The sequence below is a fragment of the Oreochromis aureus genome, linkage group 7 (genome assembly GCF_013358895.1).
Source record: "Oreochromis aureus strain Israel breed Guangdong linkage group 7, ZZ_aureus, whole genome shotgun sequence".
In the NCBI taxonomy this organism is placed as follows: domain Eukaryota; kingdom Metazoa; phylum Chordata; class Actinopteri; order Cichliformes; family Cichlidae; genus Oreochromis; species Oreochromis aureus.
This window is the reverse complement of record NC_052948.1, coordinates 15,734,960-15,748,326: the sequence shown is the minus strand read 5'-3', so window position 1 is coordinate 15,748,326 and position 13,367 is coordinate 15,734,960. Positions and strand designations below refer to the sequence as shown.

General features: G+C 39.9%; 1 protein-coding gene across 11 annotated transcripts in view; it reads right to left on the bottom strand.

The window, feature by feature from the left end:
• The window catches only part of tjp1b (tight junction protein 1b), a 36,938-nt gene extending 23,885 nt beyond the window's left edge, over window positions 1-13,053 (bottom strand). For 6 of the 11 annotated variants that reach the window (XM_031748058.2, XM_031748061.2, XM_031748062.2 and 3 more), the window contains exon 1: window positions 12,616-13,052. The gene's annotated coding sequence lies outside the window, so the exon portion shown is untranslated. Of the gene's footprint in view, window positions 1-2,592; window positions 2,902-12,282; window positions 12,469-12,490 lie in introns of those variants that run through there. The other 5 variants (XM_031748060.2, XM_039615874.1, XM_039615876.1 and 2 more) reach the window with 5 other exon arrangements.
• Between the last annotated feature and the right edge of the window lie 314 nt (window positions 13,054-13,367).

Here is a 13,367-nt window from a genome sequence, read left to right as displayed (position 1 = left end):
CACTAGTGACTTGATATTTGTCAAAAACAAATATGTTCATTTCCTGTTCCAAAAATGTTGAAAAAATTCTTTTAAGTAAACACAAAGTAAGGTATGTTGTTTTCAGTGAAATGAGCATAGGTTGCTGTAAAGTTGCACCAACATCCCGTGACTGATGACTTTCAGTGCCATAATGTGTACACCCTTTACAGCCACAATTTGGTGCCAAGAGAGGCTTCATGCCTCAAGCTAAAGCCAGGCCTGGCAGCCGCTCCACAGTGAGACACACCATGTTGGTTGGGTCATGCTTGGGGGATTACAACTAGGCAACTTGGGAGCCAGCACTACAACACAGATGGACTTTAACGCAGATGGAGAACGGAGAGGAAAGCTCTGCTCAAAGGGGACTGTGTCAAATCAATGCACAAATGGTAAAACAACATAATCATCAATAAGCCCACTGGGCTTTTTATTCCTCTGCAGAACAAACTATTATAGCATGTCCATAAAATACTGCTCTGCCAGCAGTCTTTCAAGGTTTTAATTTCCACTTGTAAATCAATTACAGACTGCTAGTAACAATTATTGTCATTACTGATCATAGCTCATCTTCCTGATTACTCCTTCAGCTGCTCTATAAACCAAAAATCATGAAAAATGACCAACCTAGTTTCCAAACAAACAGATGATGTTCAGATTTAAGAAGCTAAATCTAGCTTTCTTGCTCAAAATATAATTAAAAATAGTAGCTAATTTTTGGTCAATCAAGACAATCCCAGTGACAAATAAAACAATTCAATTCAACAGATCCACTGAGCTTAATGCTCTACTTGCAATGTACAAAGGCACATGTGTATTTTGCAAGTTTAGGGGCAAATGGCTTCTTGTTACAGGTACTATCTGGATGCCAGTGGCAATAAAACTGAGCAATAACAAACTTACATATACTTGTGTGCCCTGGAGGTCCTCTCTGAAGTCAGCGAAACAGTAAATCTTGTCTACTTGGCAAATACTAGCAGACAGTTTGGCAGGGAGCTGTGACAATTCTTGTCACTTTCAAATAAAGGGCCTGCAACTAATCAAATGTTCAACTACAAACCTGGCTTGAAATGATTATGAAAACAATATAATTAACATAAAAATAAAAATAGTGCTCTAGTTTTGTTTTGTGTCATTGAATCGAGCAGACCCCTCTCCTTTTACAGCGGTGACCTTCACCCCTCCCCTAAAAGCACAAACCTCCCTCCCTGCCAGGCTGTAGCAGGTTTGGTTAAGCTTGAGCCAAGATAACAGAAAGAAAGCCTGGAGGAAAACTAAAGAGATAAACCAAATGGATACACTTTTCATTTTAAGGAGTTTAACAAAACACACAATAAGCCTAACTATGTTCTCTAAATTGTTTCAAACAATCAGGATGATAATATTTATTTTACCACAATCAAACAGCCCTGCTTTAAAAACGCAACTCTCTGTGTAAAAAAAGCAAATGATATTTTGTTATAACTGAGGCAACACTGTGCGATTTTGTGCTGAAGTATGGTTTAGGGGTGAGGCAGAGCCTTATTCAATTCTGACCGCTCTGGGACCAGAGTAGCTAAAAATAGCTCTCATTAATTCTACTGTTGTGGTGCTGCAACAGAGTGATTTAGGGGGGAACCTTGCAGCATGAACACTGAGGAACATTTAATAAGTTCTTGTTGTAGTAAATGCCACGAATCGACCAAAACAAATGATAAAATACTGCAAAAAAAATACATTCACTCTCTCTCTGTACTGCCTATTTATTGTATTTCTCTGTAAGGTCTGAGGAAAACAAAGAGACTTTGATCGTTCTCACAAATCTGTTTCAGTGCCAGTGTGATGAAAATGTGACAATTCAAATTTCAAAAGTAGTAATGAGTCGAAACAAATAAAATGTGATAATAAGAGGTTTAAAGGTGGCTGAAAGCAATAATTCACAATTTTTTTTGTTCACATGTATCAGCACATGATTAGCAGCATTAAAGCCAAATGAAGCCAGGTCTGCTGCAAGCTTAAACATTAAACCCAAGCAATAAACATACTGCTGAGTTAAAACAATTTTTTTTCCCTTTTGCTTCTCTCCCAGACAGTTTTCAAATTGCACTGCAGCCAAAGACAGAAAACAACAACGTGAATACACAACACTGTGGCTGCTGGCAATGAATCAACAAAGAAGTAGAATAAGATGATTGATCACTTCAGCAATTGAAATCGATGTGCTAGGGAGTGCTGACAACTGCTAAAACTCTCCTGCCGGGGAGAGCATAGCCCAATGCTAATGAGAGCCCATGCCTTAGTGCCAGTCAAGGGGTCCCCTGAGAGACAAGTGACACTCTACACATACAACATGGAAAGACACTGTACTGCGGATCTCTACCTGAGGGGACACAGCAGCAGAAATGCAGGAGAGCGATACGAAGATCAAGAGAAGAAACCCAGAAGACTGATAGAAAAGTTAATCAGCAGCCATGAAACACATGTATTATCTAAAGGAAACTCTGAAACTCCCTTTCCTTCAATTTTACTCCTTTCATCTATTTGCTGCATAAGTATTCAGATAACACTGATGCATAAAAGATTAGAGGTACTTACATGAATTCATCCTGCTCACTACAGAGGACACAGAGAAAAGCGTCTCCAACCTCAACTACTCCCCAGTAAATCCAGCAGGAGATTCCTGCAGATGCACATCAGCAGCCTCAGTGCATGACCGCACCAATCAGTGCTACGAGGGACACTGCCCCCACCTTCCTCTTTCCTTCTGTTAGATTTGAAACCACAGAAATTACGACCACAGGTGAGGGGTTATAAAACACACCCCGCAACTACACCCTAACATTTCCTCTGGCCGGCGAGGGTCTGTGTCCTCTCCCAACATCTTCCTTCTGAATGTATCCTTCCCTCTAACTCTGTCCTTACACACTCAGGGGATCGAAACAAATCCCCTCCAGCTTGGCAGCGATCTGTGTGGGATCTGCAGTTCCGCTACAGCATGGGACTCCTCTGTACTAGCGAACATCCATCCGCAGTGTAAACTGCTGTATCGGACTTAACCCTCGAGCTGCCGTGTTAAATCGGAGCAGAATCCACCAATTCGCTCAGCATGTGGGACATTACAAACCACCTCCTGCTTTTCTCAGGTGTGCTGCATTACATGCATAAATTATGCTAACCGTGTTAGTGACATCCCACAGAAGATTGGCTGTTCTGTTAGCTTCATGGTCAGTTATTCACAGATTCCATGATTACAACAAAAACACAACCACCTTTAAATCTGACATTTATATAATCTTTGGGTAAAATTAACATGTTGACCACACTGCACATGAGATGAAAAGACCCACGCAGGGAAATATGAGAGGCAGGCAAAACAACAAAAACCTAACATGTAAAGTAAAATGTTCAATCAGAAACATCTAACAGCTAAGTGTTTGTTGTCAATTTTGTAGCACTGGTCCAGACTACTCTAACTGCAACTGTAGCTTCAGTCAGGGATATTATATAACCAACTATAGTGCGATTTAGCTATAATTTCAAACATGACAACATACTCTCCATACTCATCATAAAAACCTCACCAGTTTAGTCAAGGGAGCATGTGCTGTGCATGGTGACAGATACTCCCTAGCGATATGAGTTGGAAATGAATACCAACGAGCATGCTGAAACTGAACTTCCAAGAATGCAACCTCTGCAGTGCAGGTATCTTCATTGTTGGCATTTAACTTGCATACAAGCGCATTTCAGGTGAGTGCAAATGTGACCAATATTAATGTCTAGCAGTAACAATGTCCAAGATCAGTGCATTCAATCACCTACCACCTACTTTCAGTCAGCCGTATACTATAGGGCATTTTTTTACTAAACCCAAGTATCTTTAAGATTAAAAATAAGACATCTGGGAATAAGAAACACAAACTAATGTGTTTGGGTTTTTTTGTTTTGTTTTGTTTCACATACCTATTATTGTTATAATTAACTGAAATATTATCTTACCCATGACCTAACATGATCTAACTATGTACAAATCTGTGCAGGTACTTCGTGGTCTTTGCTGTAGCTGCAGTAGAGACAGTAAAAAAAATCTATTAAAGAGAAAAAGGGAATTATGTGGAGCTGCACTTTGTGTTTTCACCATCCAACCACTGGATCGCCCCCTGTGGAGACATTTATGTGCTTCTTTGAAGCACAATCCAGTGTTTGTGGTTCACATACAATCAAGCAGCCTTTTGAGGACACTGTAAGACACCGTAAGGGTGCTTGTGTTTATTTCAGTAGTCAAGTCATTTTACACTGTTTTGACTTGAATGCTTCCTGATGTAATCTGCATGGTTGCACGAACATATGAATTCATCCCAAGGCAACTTCAGGCATCTGCACTATATGCCAACCACCCAGCCACCCACACACACCAAGTCTGTAGAGAGCTGCTGTCTCCTTCGCCACCAATAGGAAATGATAAAAGTGGTCATCAAGGAATGGCGTTACCCTTCACTTTAGAGCAGCACCAAAAACTACTGTACTGTATTACAGGCTGAAGTGGCAGCATTTTATTCTGCACTTCATCCTCCTGAACGACACGACGACATCAGCTACCCACATAAAGCTCTGGGTGCCTTTTTGGACATTAAACTATAAACCATCCACTCAACCTCAAGCACGTAAACCTCCTTTACTGCCTGTCACAGACTGCTCATTACTTCTAAAATTTCTGACATTTATTGAGACAGTTACTACAGACTGCTATAAGGGCATCATTTGCATACCCAATCTTTACACTGCCCCCTTTGAGCATGTTCGGCAGCAGTGACCATTGACACGGATGCACTGTGCATCCAGACAAAGTAAATGGATGACTCATCTGAGAATGGCTTACCATTGTGTTATTACACATTATTACAACAAAAGAGTTTTTCAGCCCATCATATTGTAAAACAGCATTGACAAAGCATTCAAATATAAATAGACTAATAAACAAAAAAAGCAGCAGATTTTCACAAGTATGCAAGGTCATGAGCTCACAGCTAACTAAGGCCATGTGGGACATGAAATCCCACTCATCAGTCAGGATAATGATAAAGCTGGACAAGCCTGACAGACACCCAGTCACCGGCGGGGAAGGGGGGAAGAGTTAAATTTACATCCCTCTCAGCTGAACCCGAGAGTGGTGACAGATTCCACACATAGTTTGCTCTCTCCACTAGCTCCTGCCTCCCAGCCTCCAAATTAATTATTTCCACGTCAAACTAAAAAGGAATGTAAAGAACCTGAGCAGCTAACTGCGAAGACTCGGTGGTCCTGCCACTGCTACATCTTCTTTAAACAATGTGTAGCTACACACAACAAAACACACATCTACAGGGTCAAAAAAATGGGTCGGGGGAGTAAAAGGTGTATGCTTGAGTAAATTAAGCCCCACTTTACAAAACTTGTATAGGCATTATTTTTATTGATTTCCTGATAATCTTGTTTTGGGCGAGAGTCAAAACGTCTGGTGGGTGACGCTGTCATTTACAGGCATGAAAAACCATGATGTAGCTTCTTTCTCCACTGAAGTTTTTTTTAACTTAAACTTTAATGCTTTAAATGTCACTTTCTGTGTATATTTATCATGTAAAGATTTTAAAAAATTTCTTTTAAAACGTTTAAATATTTGGCATAACCTGAGTGAGATACTGAGCTACAGAACCACCAATTCCCTTATTTAAAAGAACTACAGCTCTATTTCCAGTAACTTGAACTCATATTTACAGCATATTAACTTCTGCAGCAGTCTGTGTTTGAACGTTAGAAACTTGAGCTGTACGTTTACAGTTCACATTAAATACCACGGTTATTGCTTTTACTAAAACTGGTGCTGGAAAACATTGCAAACCATAAAAGAATACAGATCATTTAATTGCTTTTAGTCTGTGCTTGGATTTCTATTACAGTGCATCCTGGCCTCAGATTACAGCTATACCTTTAGCTTTCTACTCTTTATGTTTCTCTATTTAGGTTTCCTTAGTAACAACACATTTTCAAAACAAATTCAAAATAGTACACGATCCTACCTTGAAGAGGTGATGTTTGGGCATAAAGACTGAACATGAAACTACGTGAAAGGCCAAAGTTTCTTTTGGGTTTCTCAGCACGAAATGGATGCAGTCTGCAGGCAAATCTTATTTAATGTGCTAAGCGTCAAGACTAGCAGTCAACACTGCAATTAACATGTTTCCAGATTAGTGTTTAGACAGTATGATAATTAGCTGTTATTAGAGCCTTGGCTGCCACATTGCTGCTGTCATAAGTTGTGCAGATCTTGCCCAACACTCCTCTTCTTGTACACATTCATCAGATGAGACAAGACATGTGTTGCTTCATCACAGGGACGTTTTGTACTTCTTCACTTTATCTGTTGTTTTCTGCACCCTCTCGCATAACACATGGCAAAAACCCAGCACATGTGGTGTAGTAAATAATGGACAACAGAGTGAGTTGACTGGATGACTTGCCTCAGTAGTAATAATCGTTTTGTAAGTTAAATGCCATAAATGCCAATCTGCATTAAGTGATGTCTGACCGTAACCTTTCCAGAATATTTTCCTTTAGAAATTACTGATATGTCCATCACTGTTTAAATTAAGATAGCAAACATTTAATTGAAAGTCACGCAGTTATGGGAGACATTAGCATTTACTGGGATGACTCCAAGATCTAATGTTTAATCACTTTCCTTTTTTCCCATGAACCCCTGGGTAAATATCTACCTCTTTAGAGTTAGTACCATGGATGCTATTGCCATAGGTGGTGATCAGGTGCATTTTTAGAGGATTTCTGCTAAAATCAGATATAGCGGTTTTTAGTAAAAATAACAATTTCTTTTTTTTCAAATTTCTGAATTTCCAACTATGCCGTGTACAACCTAAGACAGAAAGAATTTAAATACATATATTCCTATTGGCTATTTCCCACTAACTGTAATAACATAATTTAAAAGTTTTGATACTCACTCACGTGGATGGAGGCTTAATGTGAGCTAAGACCATTTGCAGGCCCCACAGCACCAGTTAGTGATGCTAACCAGAGCCCGAGAGTGTCCTGAGCACATGGAGCAGGAAATCTGGTCCTGAACTCAATCATCCCAGTGGAAGTTATCAGTGCCCCACACAGAGCACACGAGAAGGCAGGAATGTGCTGATAAGCTGAGCCACTGACCTGCCTCCACCTCCTCTTCATCACAGTGATTGAAATGAGGACAGCAGAGCCAAAGAGAAACAGCAATGATAAGGGAGGTTTCTACACTATAAGAAAAAGGAGGTTCACGCAGAAATGAAACTGATGAAAGACTTTCCAAGCCTATTCGTCCTGATAATTCCACATCCCCTTCACACCGGGATTTATGACAGCCTTGATTTACACAAGCTAGCCTCTGTGTAACTGGAGCTATAACCACAATGTAAACATGCCATATGACCAGACAGAGGCCAAATGTATTATGAGAACATGGATTTCAATGACATATCGTTAAAACATGTTTGCTAGGAAGTCTAAATTTGGCCACGGATCAAAGCAATGACCTTTTAATGTCCAACACACCCATCGATCTACTAACACTGTCTCCAAAATGTAGTCCAAGGGTGGGGTAGTACATAAGAAACAAAATACCATCATTTATAGCTTGATCTACAAAATGCTAACTCAAAAGCCTTAAACACATGCAATATAAGATACTTTCAAACTATGTTTTGTTGTGGAAACAGTTGGACAAATAAATAATGAATTTTTAAAAAATGGACAAAAACCACGAGTGCTTAATAGTAGATTTGCAAAAACCTGCCTGGTGGCCAGTTCCTGCCAGGCTTGTGGTGCTTGTTCAGTTTGTTCATGTATTAAGGCATAAATACGTATGTTAAGACAACATGTTACTCTTTTTGTCTTCATTATATCACTCTACACAGTCAGATGGTAAATGCCAAACAAATGCATGATAAATATATTAATTTATTTTTGTTCTTTGCAAGCTACATTTTCATTGTGTAAGAATTACAGGAACTATTGGTGTCACTGTTTGATGTACACTTATTTACAGATACGCATGACAACACAGTTGAATGATCCAAAAGTGCCATTGCATTAAAAATTGTTTATCAACATGTATTTGCAAACAACAACTTACGAACAGCTAATGCAGCTGTTCGTTCTGAAATAAGCTACTGCAAATAGTATATATAATATGTACAGATTTAATTGTTATAAAAATAATTCCCAAAAGCTATACAGATGTTGATAATCCTGGTACCTTAGGCAGTATATATATATATATATATTGTAAGTTTCATCCACATTGCTTAACATGTCTAGGAGTTAGGAAACAGACACATACATACACTGTAATCCTTATAGTAAGATACACTGACATGTTGGGACAGATGTAAGCACAGATGTTACAGTTCTTCAAAATAGCACAGGCTAACTCATTAATTCCTCTCTTTGTTATTCTAGTTGCCCCCTGAGGCTATCACTAGCACTGAAATGCAAACTATTTACAGTGTAACACAATGGGTAAATCAGCGGGAACACTTCTCACAAACTTGCACTTACACAGAACGTATATCGAGATATGAAACTCATTGTTTCCAATGCCTTAGCATTAGCACAGTCAGCATCACAGCTTATGAGACTATAGTGCATATTCATGTAGCATCTTTGCAGTAACTTGTTAATTACTAGGGACCTTCCCAGGGATTCATTTCCTGGCTGATCAAAAATGTGGTGGGAAAAAATACCAATCGACTCATCTAAAGTTGGCAAAACAGTCAAAGCTGAGGTGATTTTAAGTTAGGCATAGTCCAAAAATACTGCAATTTTACTGAAGAACCATTTATGAGTATCAACCACATTTGGAGCTGCAACGAGTATTTCCAATAATTTGATTATAAAAAATTATCGATGCTTCGTTTAAGCCACGTCTCTGAAGCGCGCCATTGTCACCATGGAAACGCGAGCGTGTCTCCCACGTTTGCGACTAAAAACAGACCAGCAATACAAACGTATTTAGGAGTAGCGTGTGAATAAAAAGTCTGACCACATTAAGTCCACCCAGCTTCCAGCTTTAAACAGAAACACTGACAACACAACAGCAGCAGTGATGATGACGCTGGCACACTTTAACATGGAAACGGAGTCTGTTTGCACACCGCAAAGAGCAAAGAGGCGGAGCCGTTACTGAGACGTGAAAGAAAGCGGCGTGTTTCTAGCGTCCAAACAGCAGCGCTGTTCCCGTAATCACTATTAAAACCTTTACTGGGAAAAGCGAGCGGGAGTCCTTCATCAAAGCACCTGATCAACAAACTCAGACGTGAAGAAAAACAGACTTTGTAGCTGCTCCATCCACCGTCGTTTGTTTTACACAGCGAAAAGTCTGCAGTAAGCCTCCAGAAGTTATTAAAATCTGCAGATTAACTGTTAACTTGGTCTGATGGCACCTTTAAATTATACATCTTACTGAAGGCTGACGGCAGCCGTCCTATTTTACATGGAAACGAAAAGGGGCGAGTCGAAAATGGGCATGGAGTGCACTAGACCATATTTATTTCAAGGTTTTCGAAACATTTTTCAGATTCAAAGTGAAATAATATAAAATACTGTCTCAATTAAATTGCATTAATATATTTAAAAATATAAAAATGAAAACTTTTTTTTTCACAAGCCAATAAAAATGTATATGGGCCAGTAAAACTGAGCCACTGACGTGCGGGATTTTAGGTTGGACACTGAATTATTATCTACACCATCATAACATCTTGTTTTAAGCAGAGAGAAACTTTGCATCAAAGCACAGGGCAAACTTCAGAGTGCTGATACGCTGGCTTCTATTCATTGCAGCCACCACATTCTCCTTTAAAGGCCAACAGACACAAACTCACTGATTCACTTGCACAGACAGAAACCCGTGTACAGGAACTCATAAAGCCTTCCAAGAACACAGAGTAAAGATAATTTAATTTTTTATTCGTATTATTTTATTATTATATTATTACTGAAATAATCGCTAGCTGCAGCCCTAATCACATTTCTCAATTTCTTTTAAAAGCCATTAAAATGTGTGGCATATTGCAGTGTGCACAAAATTGCATATGCATTGTCATATTATTTGCTAAATGTGGCTAACATTAGCAGCAGCAGCACCAGCAGATTTGCAGGTTGGCACTGAATCCAGTTACCTACAGTCCAAATTGGATGGGGTACAAGCCAGTATATTCAGCCACAGCCTAAAAACACATTTTCATTTTACATATTGGAAAAGTCACACTTAATTTACAAGAAGTCATCTACCTTCATTTTCAGGTATCTAGTTTGTACAATACATTTCCAGGAAATTAATAAACAATGGCTCCGTTCTCTCCTTGTTAATGTAGCTTTGACTTATGTCTGCATATACATAAGCCTAAAAATGTAAATTGGCATCAGCACCCAACAGTCAAGACTGGGTTCTAATCAAACATTTTCAGCCATTGTTTTCCAGCATCCTCAATTTAAACACATTTATCATCTGCACAGAGGCCATCCACTTTGATATCTTTTATATGAAAGTAATCTGTGTGCATAGTCCTATCTGCAAAACCAAGGTTTATAGGTGCAGCACGTATAAACACATGGCATAAATACAGTAATTCAGTCTCATTAGTATGTCTGTTGTCACCACCAAACAGATAAGCCCCTAATTCCAGCCAGTTTCTATAAATACACAGGATTACAAAGCTGCAGTCAGTCAAATTTAACTTAAGTAGGCAAAATATCAGATGCGCTTGTCCTTCCAAAACCGCAATGACTCAGATGACGGTTGCTCCCATGACAGCTCAGGGCAACATGATTTACAGACCAACATGTATGTCTGCCCTTGGGTTGATATTTTCTTCTTCACAGTAACATGTTTGCCAGAGTTGCTGCCTGTGCAGCTCTGTGTTCTGATCTGTTTTTCAGCAGGGAAAGAAAGACGCAAACTGGATTGTGCAATGAAACATCTGAAGGGTAACCACAAACATCATCTGTAGTATGCCTCTCCCACTTCATTTGACAAATCTATTTTCCTTCCCATCTGCAGATTCATGTAGCGTTACTATCATAATGCCAGTCGCCAGCATTTACACATTTTAGTCACACGCACAAGGGAGTTCAAGATGAAGATGTGCCCCAATGAATCACCAAACTTCCAGTAAAAGATGCAGTAATTACATGTGTGATAGGGTAAAAATCACTGCAATTGTTAAATAGCATTCAGTGCTAAAGTCATAGACTGTATTAACAAAAACAAGACAAGTGAAATGCATGACAGGACCATTGCTATATTTTTCCAAAAAACATAACAGCACTTCATACACATTTAATACCTGGCATCTTGGCCGGAAGTGACGCTTAGACACAATTTGCAATACAAAACAAGATTGTGAGATGTAACGAACCACCAGAAAGAGGTGGTTCATCATTTGCCTCTGTAGCTAAACTGACTTAGAAATCCCTTAAGAAGCTTTTGGAAGGATAAGGTAAAGAAATTAGAGTCAATACAGGATATTTCGATTACTAAAATCCCGGATAACATCAAGTCAGAATCTGAAGCTCACGTCTTCATTGTTATCTCATATTTATACATAGATAATAAAAGTGTACCACGTCCTAACATGCTAGTGTCTTCTGTACATAAATTAAATAGGTTATAGCACATGTGAAAACGAGACAAGTGATAATAACATGCAAAAAAAACCTACATCAATACTAAACAGGTGAAGACCGGTTCCTTCAGTTCATGTTAGCAGCTGTCCATTGGTTAGTATGGAAACTAACAATGAAAGTTAGCCTGCATGCGCCAAACCAAACAGTCTTTTATCCCCACAAAAGACCCCCTCACACACACAAGCACACACATAGCTGGCATTATTATGAGATGTTTAAAATGTAAGTACAGCGGGGCAGGCGAGCAGGTAGTCCAGTGCCACTAACCTAATCCCAGCTAAGGAGCTAACAACTTTCCCAAAACCCCACTTCGGGTTTTTTTTATTTACTAACGGAACATCAGAACAAGGTGAGCCAGCGCACCACCTCCCCCTTTTATTTACAAAGAGGAAGAAAAAAAACCCCATGTCATATTTCTAGCAGCTGACTTCATATTACCACTCCCTCCTTGCGTCCTGCACCCTGACACTAAATCTTGTGCCCCTTTTATACCCTCTTGGTCAAATCAGCCCCCTAGCTGGCCGACATTTTGTTCCAGCAGCTAGGCTAGCTACTCCCAGCTAATCTTACCTGGACGCACTTAATAACCCGTCCGCTCGATGACAGCTCTAACGCAAGGCATTCTGTAGCTTATTCTGACCGCTTATGCATGTCCCACACAAAATACGTTAATGAACCTCGTTATTCGCCATTTCAAATAGGAGGTTAGCGTGGCAACTTGCTAACCCCTTAGCATAGCGCACAGATGCAGTTGGTAGCAGTGAGGTAGCTAAGTTACCTCGGCTTGCACCGTTATCGTTCGCCTGTACCCGCAGGGGGACACATCCAGTCAACTCTTACGGCTGCAAAGAAAAACACGCTCCCCAACAACGCACTCGAGGATAAATCAAGATAACCATTCACCTTCGTGAAAGCAATGGTCCTCTCGGCGTGCTTGTTAAAATCTCACATAAAAGGAAAGGGGTCTCTCTGGTGTGGCTCCAGAGCAGCAGCAGCCGCCGCACTGCAATGGCAGGCAGTGGATGAAGCCTGCCCCCCCCCCTCTGCGCTCACACTTCGGCTGCCTGCTCCGCCGCGGCGACAGTGACAGGTTCGCCTGGAAGAAACCATTTCGGTTTATCCGCGGGGGGAGAGGAGGAGGAGGAGGAGGAGAGCAGGGATGCAGAGCAGAGAGGCTGCCCACAGCAGGAGCAGCAGCAGTGATATCCAGCAACATGAAGCGCCATTCCAGCGCGTCGTTGAAGATGGAGAAAACACGCCGAAGACGCTTTATCAGATCGCGGTGAACATATTATTATCCAGTCTTAGGATCCGAGTAATTAAGGCGACTGTTATTTTGTCATCGATTAATAAATATCAATGTAATTAGATATTCCTGAAGTGCACCGTCGACGATTGTTATTTTTTTTCCATATAACTTGTTATAATTACACTTTTTAAATTTATTATTAGGCTATACTTTAGATAAACTAAATCTGTGCATTGATTGCGAGAAGCCTTTTAAATTTCACATTAGGTGAACATGTTTATTGACTAACAGGGGACACTATTATTGTTTGGGGTTTTTAAAATTATCATTATTTTAATCTAAATAATAACACAAGTTAAGGCAGCAGATCAGCGCTTGGTCAAATAAATTAGAAAAAGCAGGTAAA